This window comes from Heptranchias perlo, unplaced genomic scaffold (assembly GCF_035084215.1).
Source record: "Heptranchias perlo isolate sHepPer1 unplaced genomic scaffold, sHepPer1.hap1 HAP1_SCAFFOLD_254, whole genome shotgun sequence".
NCBI lineage: Eukaryota > Metazoa > Chordata > Chondrichthyes > Hexanchiformes > Hexanchidae > Heptranchias > Heptranchias perlo.
This window is the reverse complement of record NW_027139266.1, coordinates 410,732-421,682: the sequence shown is the minus strand read 5'-3', so window position 1 is coordinate 421,682 and position 10,951 is coordinate 410,732. Positions and strand designations below refer to the sequence as shown.

General features: G+C 44.6%; 2 non-coding genes across 2 annotated transcripts; one reads left to right on the top strand and one right to left on the bottom strand.

Annotated features, from left to right (window-relative positions):
* Positions 1-568: 568 nt before the first annotated feature.
* trnaw-cca (transfer RNA tryptophan (anticodon CCA)) lies at positions 569-640 on the bottom strand. The gene has a single exon. It is a non-coding gene; the product is annotated as a tRNA-Trp (tRNA).
* Positions 641-3,879: 3,239 nt separating this feature from the next.
* trnak-uuu (transfer RNA lysine (anticodon UUU)) lies at positions 3,880-3,964 on the top strand. The gene is given in 2 exon segments: positions 3,880-3,916; positions 3,929-3,964. It is a non-coding gene; the product is annotated as a tRNA-Lys (tRNA).
* The last annotated feature ends 6,987 nt before the right edge of the window (positions 3,965-10,951 follow it).

Below are 10,951 nucleotides of genomic sequence, written 5' to 3'. Positions count from 1 at the left end.
TGTCGCTGGGTCAAAATCCTGGAACTCCCTGCCTAACAGCACTGTGGGAGAACCGTCACCACACGGACTGCAGCGGTTCAAGAAGGAGGCTCACCACCACCTTCTCAAGGGCAATTAGGGATGGGCAATAAATGCTGGCCTTGCCAGCGACGCCCACATCCCGTGAACGAATAAAAAAAAAGTGTCGAAAACCAGAGGACACAGATTTGAGGTGATTGGCAAAAGAACCAAAGGCGACATGAGGAAAATCTTTTTTACGCAGCGAATGGTTATGATCTGGAATGCGCTGCCTGAAAGGGCGGTGGAAGCAGATTCAATCGTGGCTTTTAAAAAGGAATTTGATAAATACTTGAAGGGGAAAATGCAGGGCCACGGGGAAAGGGACGGGGAATGGGACCAATGGGATTGGTCTTACAAAAGGCAGGTAAGGAATTGATGGGTTGAATGGCCTCCTTCTGTGGTGTGTTCATTCTGTGATAAATATTATTTTACACACAGTGAACAGACCATCCCTGAAAGACTGCCCCGCGATAAAACAGAGTGACACTGAAACGTTGTGAAAATGGAATGACCCCGACGTGATTCGAACACGCATCCTTCTGATCTGGAGTCAGACGCGCTACCGTTGCGCCACGAGGTCCACAGCGCCCACCTGTAGCCGGATCCATAGGAGGGCGATCGGTACCGACCGCCACAGGGACTCGAAGAGGCGGAAGCAGCAGCAGCAACAGCGCAGGAGCCCCGCTCTCCAATCCAGCCGTTCCCAGCGGAGAGCTGCCAGTCCCGGCCTGAGCCCTGTCTGGGAGCCGCCTGCCATTCAGTCTTTACAGAACGGGACCGATCCAGTTTCAGCTCACACACAAGCTCAGGAATCCCACTCCTGACAGGTTCACTTATTTAAACCTTGTTTAGATTCAGTGAATTGGGATTTAATTCAATCCTCATCTGCCCTCCGCTCTGTCAGTTCAGGACTTTATTTAAACCGATACTTGGAGCTCGGTTTTCAGGGTGCCGGCTGTTAAAGCATTTCTCAGTCCCACCACGAACACTTTTTGCTGCTAACATCTGTTTAATACAAAGTTCCCAGGAACGAGGGAATTTCTCCTGGGTACTGAGTTCGAGTTAAGGAACAATAGAGATGCGATTACACTCCTGGGTGTATTCTATAGGCCACCAGCTAGTGGGACGGATATGGAGGAGCAAATTAGCAGGGAAATTACAGAGAGGTGCAAAAGCCATAAAATAGTAATAACCGGGAATTTCAACTATCCTAATATAGACTGGGATAACAATAATATAAGGCGCAAAGAAGGGGGGGAATTTTTGAAATGTGTTCAGGATAACTTTCTCGACCAGTACGTTTCTGGCCCACTGAGGAAGGAGGCATTGCTGGACTTGGTGCAAGGGAATGAGGCGGGCCAAGTGGAGCAAGTGTCAGTGGGGGAGCATTTAGGGAGCAGCGATCAGTATCATAAGGATTAGAATAGCTATGGAAATGGACTCTGTCCACTCTAAAGTAAAAGTACTCAATTGGAGGAGGGTCAATTTCAGTGGGATGAGAACAGATCTGACCCCGGTAAATTGGAATTAAAGATTGTCAGGCAAAACTATAATTGGATAGTGGGCGCCTTATAAAAAGATGATTCAGGTATAGAGAAGGTACATTCCAACGAGGTAGAAAGGTCGGGCAACTAAAGCCAGAACTCCCTGGATAATAAGAGAGATAGAGAGTAAGATGAAGCGGGAAACATAAAAGGGAATCAAAAAGTCTTCTACAGACATGTTAACAATAAACGGGTGGTAAGAGGAGGGGCGGGGACGATTAGGGACCATAAAGGAGATCTACCCACGGAGGCAGTGGGCATGGCAGAGGTACTAAATGAGTACTTTGCATTGTTCCAGTTATATAAACTCTGCTGAGACCACATTTCGAGTCCTGCATTCAGTTCTGGGCACCACACCTCAGGGAGGATATATTGGCCTTGGAGGGGGTGCAGTGCAGATTCACCAGAATGATACCGGGGCTAAAATGTTTAAATTATGCAGACAAGTTGCAGATAAAAGGTTTGTATTTCCTCGTGTATAGAAGATTAAGTGTTGATGTATTCGAGTTGTTGAAGGTGATTAAATGAGCCAATGGTGTGTGTGAGCTGTGAGACAGCTTGAAATCCCAATCCTCTCCACCACTGGGGACTGAGTCTTCCAACATACAGGGATTTTCACTCGTGCAAGTTTCACCCACATTTTCTGCTCTTCATTTCTCCGACCTGCTTGTTGCGCCTTTCCCTTCAATTCAGGACTTATAGGAAAAACTCGATTCTGCCGTCAATCTTCGGGTCACATGGTGAGATTTCAAATAATTGAAATCGACCCTGATCACCCCCAATATCGTCACCGACACGTTTGACGAATGCAAAGCGGCTTCTATCGCGGTTTGGCTGCACAACTCGTTCAAAGATACTGTCGGGAATTGGAGGGTCTTTCAAGTCATGACACGAACAGAACAGTTCGCACTGCCATTTTCCCCAAGACGCTTCAGATTCATGGGGAATGATTTCGGTCTGGCGGTTAAATCAGTTCCCTCTTCACAAATCCGCCTTTGAACCCAGGACTTTTAGTATTTTTAACAACCGATACCAAACTGGTTTGTCCTGTATTTTACATTACTGTCTAAATATTACAGATAAGCAGAGCACTTGAGCTGTCACAGCTGTGACTTTGACTTTTCTCCCTCTCCTCTCGATCTCCCCGGAAACTGCCACTAACCACAATCTTCTCTCACACTTCTCCATCAGGAAGTTCCGAGCCTCGGTTTTCAAATGAAATAACGCCCATCTCTCCAATCACCGACAGCCCAGAGAGAGTTTCTTCGTTTCAGCTCCCACTTTGCCCAAATCCTCAAAGCAGCATGAAAATAATTGTCCTTAAGTTAATAATAATAATATAATTAAAAGTTCTTATCGTCTGGGGTTTTGTTTCAGATTCCACGGCTTTTAAAGGTCACTGCGGATGTTTAACGAATCGCCTCTTGGTTGGAGGTTTCTGTGTGGGAAAGATCAGGAAGTGATAATTGAGAGACCGAGGATGAAGCTGTTTGATGGGAGCACTGGGGACACAGACCGTGCGCGGCTCCAGTGGAGCAATCGGTCAGCGCGCGTTATTTCTACAATAATTATACACTCGAGAAATGCTGGGGTTGTGAGTTTCAGCGCCATCTAAAGTAGTTGAACCTTCGAAACATTTTGACTGGAGTTCAAGGTACAACCGGTTCCATAAGCACATCGACTTCTTCATGTCCCCATGTGGGCACTGAGGCTCCTCGGGCCTCCCGTCTTGCAATAGCAGGTGAGAGTTTATTTGTTTATAGGAGGGAGAGGGGGCGATTGGCGAGAGCTGAAATGGTAAAGCGGCCGGCACGACATCTTTAAATCTAAAGAACCAAACACACAATTCTTCTTTCCGTGAAGCAGGGATTCATCGGTTTGAAGTGTCGTGTAGGGAAAATTCGGGAGGCAAATCTGCTGCCTGGTGTCACGGTGTAACGGGTGAAATTATTCAGCTTTCAATTGTTGATCGGCTGAAATGTCGAGAGGCCTTTTCCAGCTCCCGTGTGGAACAAGTTCAGCTTTTGAGCCATTGGGTAAAGTGTATTTTTTATTGCTGCGAACGAATGACAAGACATTTTGTACAAACAAGAAGAATTGCACAATCATAAGTTCGCTGTCCATGTTTCTTACATCATGTTCAACAGAAACAAGGATTCTCCTCAACACGTTGCTAAAAATTGTATCAAAGGGATACTCCCCCAAATTCGATAGCGACAGGGATAATTCAGAGTCCCACCATGAATCTGTATGATGGAAACCAATCCACCAGCGAACCTGGAGAGCTCAGTCGGTAGAGCATCAGACTTTTAAAACAGGTAGTGATCTGAGGGTCCAGGGTTCAAGTCCTTGTTTAGGCTAAAAGTTTTAAAACAGCTGGCAAGTTCTGCTTTTCCAGCGGACCAACATCAGCGAAAGGAGCAAGAGTTGGCCATTCAGTCCCTCGAGCCTGCTCCGCCATTTGATAACGTCATCGCTGATCTTCGACCTCAAATCCACTTTCCCCACCTACCCCCATATCCCTTGAGTTCTTTAGTGTCCAAAAATCTATCTTTCTCTGTTTTGAATCTATTCAATGGCTCAGCATCCACAGCCCGCTGGGGTGGAGAATTCCAATGGTTCACAACCATCTCAGTGAAGAAATTATTCCTCATCTCTGTCCGAAATGGTCAGTCCCTTATCTTGAGATTATGACCCTTAGTTCTAGACTCTCCAGCTAGGGGAAACAGTATCCCAGCATTTACTCTGTCAAGCCCTCTAAGAATTTTATATGTTTCAATATATCACCTCATTATTTTAAACTGCAGAAAATATCGGCCCATTCTGCTCAATCTCTCCTCACAGGACAACCCTCTTATCACAGGAATCAATCTAGTGAACCTTTGTTGCACCCACTCGAAGGCAAGTATATCGTTCCCAGGTAAGGAGATCAAAACTGTACACAGTACTCCAGATGCGGTCTCACCAAAGCCCTATATAATTACAGCAAGACTTCCTTATCCTTGTACTCCAGCCACCTCGTAATAAAGGCCAACACACCATTTGCTTTCCTAATTGCTTGCTGCACCTGCATGTTAACTTTCTGTGATCCGTGTACAAGGACACACAAATCCCTCTGAATACCAACACTTCATAGTCTCTCATCTTTTAAAAGATATTCTGCTTTTCTATTCTTCCCACCAAAGTGAATAACCTCACATTTCCCCACTTTATACTTCATTTGCCAACTTCTCGCCCACTCACTTAACCTGTCTGTTTCACTTTGCATCCTCTTTGTGTCCTCCTCACAGCTTACTTTCCCACCAATTTTGTCTCATCAGCAAACTTGGATACATTACACTCGGTCCCTTCATCTAAGTCATTAATATAGATTGTAAATATCTGAGGCCCAAGCACTGATCTTCACGGCACCCCACTAGTTACAACCTGCCAACCCGAAAGTGACCTGTTTATTCCGACTTTCTGTTTTCTGTCCGTCAACCAATCCCCAATCCATGTTAATATATTACCCACAATCCCATGAGCCCTAATCTTGTTCAACAAACTTTTGCATGGCACCTTATTGAATGCCTTTTGAAAATCCAAATGTACTACATGCACTGGTTCTCCCTTATCTACCCTGCTATCTACACCCTCAAAACCTCTAATAGATTTGTCAAACACGATTTCCCTTTCATAATAGCAAGTTGCATGTGCCGAATCATAATATGATTTTCTAAGTGCACTGTTACCACCTCCCTAGTAATAGATTCTCGCAATTTCCCTCCTACTATTGTCAGGCTAAATGGCCTGTAGTTCCCTCTTTTCTCTCTCCCTCTTTCTTGAATAGCAGGGTTACATTTGGTACCTTCCAATCCATGGGGACCTTTCTAGAATCATGGGAACTCTGGAAGATAAAACCAATGCATCCACTGTCTCTGCAGCCACCTCTTTTAAAACCCTCGGATGTAGGCCATCAAGGCCAATGAATTTGTCAGCTTTTAGTCCCATTAATTCCTCCAGTACTTTTTCTTTACTAATCTTAATTGCTTTAGGTTCCTCACTCTCATTAGAACCTTGGTTCCCCAATAATTCTGGTATGATTTTTGTGTCTTCTACTGTGAAGACAGATACAAAATACTTGTTAAATTTCTCTGCCATTTCCTTATTCTCCATTATAAATTCTCCTGTCTCTGCCTCCAATGGACCCATGTTTACTTTCGCTAATCTCTTCCTTTATATACACTTGTAGAAGCTCTTACAATCCATTTTTATGTTTCTTGCTGGTTCTATTTTCTCCCATTTTAACAATTTCTTGGTCATCCTTTGCTGATTTCTCAAACTCTCCTAATCCTCAGGCTTACTATTCTTTTTGGCAACATTATAAGCCTCTTTTAACCTAATACTATCATTAATTTCTCCAGTTAGCCAAGGTTGGACCACTTTTCCGGTGGAGCTTTTAATCCTCAAGGGAATGTAATTTTGTTGAGGAATTCTAAATTATTTCTTTAAATGTTCACCATTGCTTATCTATTATCATATTTTAATATCATTTCCCAAACTACCTGAGCCAACTCACCCCTCATAACTACGTTATTGGTTTTGTTTAAATTTGAGACCCTAGTTTCGGACTTAACGACAACACTCTCAAACTCAATATCAAATTCTATCATATTATGATCATTCTTCCCCAGAGGATCATCTACTATAAGATTACTAATTAACCTTGTCTCATTACACAATACTAGATCTAAAATAGCCTGTTCCCGTGTTGATTCCTCGACATATTGATCTAGAAAACTGACTCGAATGAATTCCATGAACATAAAACAGCTTATCTTGAGTTGCAAACATGGTGTCAACACGAAGGGATGACTTATGACTAGAAGCCATGGCCAGATCTGCCAGGTGAATTAGATGTTTGCTGCTAACATGGAGAATTAATGAAACCAAGACTTCCCTGCAGAGCAAGGAGTTGGAAAGAAAGATGCTGGGCATTGAGAGGCGAAGGATTTTGTCGATAGCAGGATGAATAGACAAAAGGATCACAACTCCCTGCTTATTTTCTATATTGATAAATATAGACAGAAATCTCATCTCCGTGCTTCTTTCAGATAATGATTGTCTTCATGCTCAAGAGATCACTGATCCAAGCCAATTATCTCCTCTCGCACTCTCCTTCCAATCCTGCACACGTTGCTTAACTTTGAAATTGTGCATTTTTTCACAGTGGAATTCAATTTAAAGGAAACGATGCTGTGATCAGCTAGTGTTGTTCAGGAGATGGAGCACCAGGAAATACACAAAAGGCTGATGATAACAGTGACTGTTCAGACACTGTGAGCGACAGTTAAAGGTCAGCAACATTTAAAGTGTCAGGCAGCAGATCTTTTCCAAATCTTGACACAAATGGCAAGAAAATGTAACGCGGACTTTGATCAATGTCACGACTTCCAAATAGCAGACATTTTAGACACAAGGCAAGAAAGATTTACAAGGATGTTACCTGGACTGTGGAATTTTAGCTGTGAGGAAAGATTGGATCGGCTGGGGTTGTTTTCTTTGGAACAGAGGAGACTGAAGGCAGATTTAATTGAGGTGAACAAAATTATGAGGGTCCCAGATAGCATGGATTGGAAGGACCCACTTCTCTTAGCAGAGAGGTTAATAACCAGGGGTATAGATTTAAAGTGATTGGTAGAAGGTTTAATGGGGAACTGAGGAGAAATTATTTCACCAAAGGGTTGTGGGGATCTGGAACTGACTGCCTGAAAGGGTGGTTGAGGCGGACACTCTCATCGCATTTTAGGAATACTTGAAGTGCTGGAAGCTACAAGGCTGTGGGCCAAGAGCTGGAAAGTGGGATTAAGCTGGATAGCTCTTTTTCGGCCGGCACAGACGCGATGGGCCGAATGGCCTCTTTCTGTGCCATAAATGTCTTTGATTCTATGAGTCTAATTAACGGTAAGCAGGGTAGTTCAGTGATCATGAGATCGCTACTGAAGATAAATAACTGCTGGGAACCAAGCAATGTGTCCTTGTAAACCACAGACTGGGGAAGTTCTAGCTCCAGTGACAGAGATGGATCACTACAGGGTATAAAAGTGACGGGATGCTGATGTAAGGGGCAGTCAGGACTGGAGACACCTGAGATCAAGCTCAGGGTGCCTGAGGTTCCATCCAGCGGGATCATCTCGTGTACACGGGGGACTGGCATGTTAACTCTGGTACAGTACAGGAAAGAGAATTTGCTCAGATATTTCTTAATGAGGTATTAAAGTTACTGACTCTCAGACTTATTAATTAATATGACAATGCATTAGTTAGAACCTGCCATCCCGAAGACTCTCTGCTCCTCTAATTTTAAACTTTGACTATTTAGTGTACATTTCATCTCATTTTTCTTCCTCTAAAAATGCATCACGTCACATTTCTCTGCATTAAATTTCACCTGCCTGTTTACGAACCTGTGGACGTCACAATGAAGTCACTGACTCCTCTTCCCAGTTCCCCACGCTGCCAATGTTGGCGTCACCTATAGATTTTCACCTTGTGTCCCATATACCCAAGCTCAGATCATTCTCTATATTGAGAAGAGCAATGGTCCCAACACTGACCCTGGGGGACACCACTGTTTACATCCCTCCAGTCTGAAGAACATCCATTAACCACTACTCTCTGTTTTCTGCCCTTGACACAACTTCCAATCCACACTGCCGCATTCATTTAAATACCGTGGGTATTAATTTTATCAACAAGCCACCTGTCCGTCATCTTATCAAACACCTTTTCACAATCCATCAACACAACATCCACGACATTCCCTTCATCAGTAGACTTGTGATATCTCAATTAATCCATGTTGGCTGTTCTTAATTAATGTGTTTTTCTAACAAATGTTGAAATGTTTGCTCCACCTCATCTGGTTTCACCTGTTTCAAGCCACAACAGAATTGTCGAGTTTTCTCCTGGAGCTTAAGATAAATTAATTTTTAAAAATGATGCTTCAGTCAATGAGGGATATCTGGACTTCGAACCGCCCATTCAGTGGCGCAACTCCCGCCCCTCACACACTCCGATTGGTTGGAGGACCAACTGTCCGCACAGCCGTCCAGTCAATTTACCATAAGACCATAAGAGATAGGAGCAGGAGGAGGCCATTCGGCCCCTCGAGCCTGGTCCGCCATTTAATGAGATCATGGCTGATTTGATTTTTACCTCAACTCCACTTTCCCGCCCTTTCCCCATATCCTTTGACTCCCTTGCTGATCAAAAATTTGTCTAACTCAGACTTGAATGTATCAATGACTCAGCCTCCACAGCTTTTTGGGGTAAAGAATTCCAAAGACTCACGATGCTCTGGGAGAAGAAATTCCTCCTCATTTCCGTCTTAAACAGGTGATCCCTTATTCTGAGACTATGCCCCCTAGTTTTAGATTTCCCCCATGAGGGGTAACATCCTCTCAGCATCTACGCTATCGAGTCTCCTCAGAATCTTGTCTGTTTCAATAACATCTCCTCTCATTCATCTAAACTCCATTGAGTATAGAACCAGCCTGTTCAATCTTTCATCATAAGACAACCCTTCCATACCCGGAATCAACCTCGTGAACCTTCTCTGAACTGCCTCAAATGCAAGTATGTCCTTCTTTAGAACTGTATGCAGTACTCCAGTTGTGGTCTCACCAGCACCCTGTACATTTGTAGCATGACTTCACTGCTTTTATGCTCCATCCCCCTAGACATAAAAGCCAATATTCCGTTTGCCTTCCGGATTACCTGCTGCACCTGTATGTTGAATTTTGTCTTTCTTGCACGAGGAAACCCAGATCCCTCCATACTGCAACATTTTGTAGTATTTCTCCATTCCAATAAAAAAGCAAAATTTTTTTTCCTCCCAAAGTGGATGACTTCACATTTTCCCACCTTATATTCAATCTGCCAATTTTTTGCCCATTCGCTTAACCAGGCAACATCCCCTCGCAGACACGTTGTGTCCTCATTGCAACTTGCTTTTCCAACTATCTTTGTATCATCAGCAAATCTGGCCACAAGACACTCTGTTCCTTCATCCACGTCATTGATATACATTGTAAATAATTGAGGCCACAGCACTGATCCCTGCAACACCCCACGAGTTATATGAAATGCCGATAAATTTCCACTCCTCCTATTGGTCCGGAACTCTCCTTAATCGCCAGGGCGGGATTAATGGTGAGACTGGCGGTCCCGAGGTGCATTTGGAAAATAAACATTCATTGAACCCTTCAGTTGCAACATTTAATAAAACGAAATTAATAAAACTCACTGAAAAAATTTTTCTGGCGTTCACCAAATTCGAGGTGGAGGGGGGGCTTCTGTGCTGTGTGTTTGTGCCGGTTTTAATGGCTCGAAGCGCTGGGGTTTCCGTTTATTTTATTATCCTTGGTCCAAACGCGCTCTCCCTGCCTCTAATGTCTTTGCTTTTCGTCTAGATATTACGATCATCAATGGCGGATGTATCACCCAGCATGCAGCGCGGTTCAGATTGTGCCCTATCTGAATCAGTGGAGCCCAGTGCGCAGACGCAGTAGTGACTCCTTACCGGTCAGTGTGTCCTGAGCATGCGCGGCCAGTCGAGGCTGCGGGAGGAGCGCGTTCGGTGCAGGTCAGAGGATCGGAGCAAGAGGCTCAATAAACCCCGGGGCCCGGGTCCGGGCTCAGGCCCAGGCTCAGGCTTTACAAACCCCGAGTGCGGGCCCCAGACCCGAATATAAAACAGTGAACATTATCCCCCCCTCACTACCCGCCGGGAAATGAAGGGGAAATGGGGATCGGTCAGGGAGCGTCTGTAAATGAGGGAGAAATGGCGATCGGTCAGGGAACGTCTGTAAATGAAGGAGAAATGGCGATCGGTCAGGGAGCGTCTGGAAATGACGGAGAAATGGCGATCGGTCAGGGAGCGTCTGCAAATGAAGGAGAAATGGCGATCGGTCAGGGAGCGTCTGTAAATGAAGGAGAAATGGCGATCGGTCAGGGAACGTCTGTAAATGAAGGAGAAATGGTGATCGGTCAGGGAGCGTCTGCAAATGAAGGAGAAATGGTGATCGGTCAGAGAGCGTCTGTAAATGAAGGAGAAATGGTGATCGGTCAGGGAGCGTCTGTAAATGAAGGGAAATGGGGATCGGTCAGGGAGCGTCTGTAAATGAAGGGGAAATGGGGATCGGTCAGGGAGCGTCTGTAAATGAAGGGGAAATGGTGATCGGTCAGGGAGCGTCTGTAAATGAAGGAGAAGTGGTGATCGGTCAGGGAGCGTCTGTAAATGAAGGGGAAATGGTGATCGGTCAGGGAGCGTCTGTAAATGAAGGGGAAATGGTGATCGGTCAGGG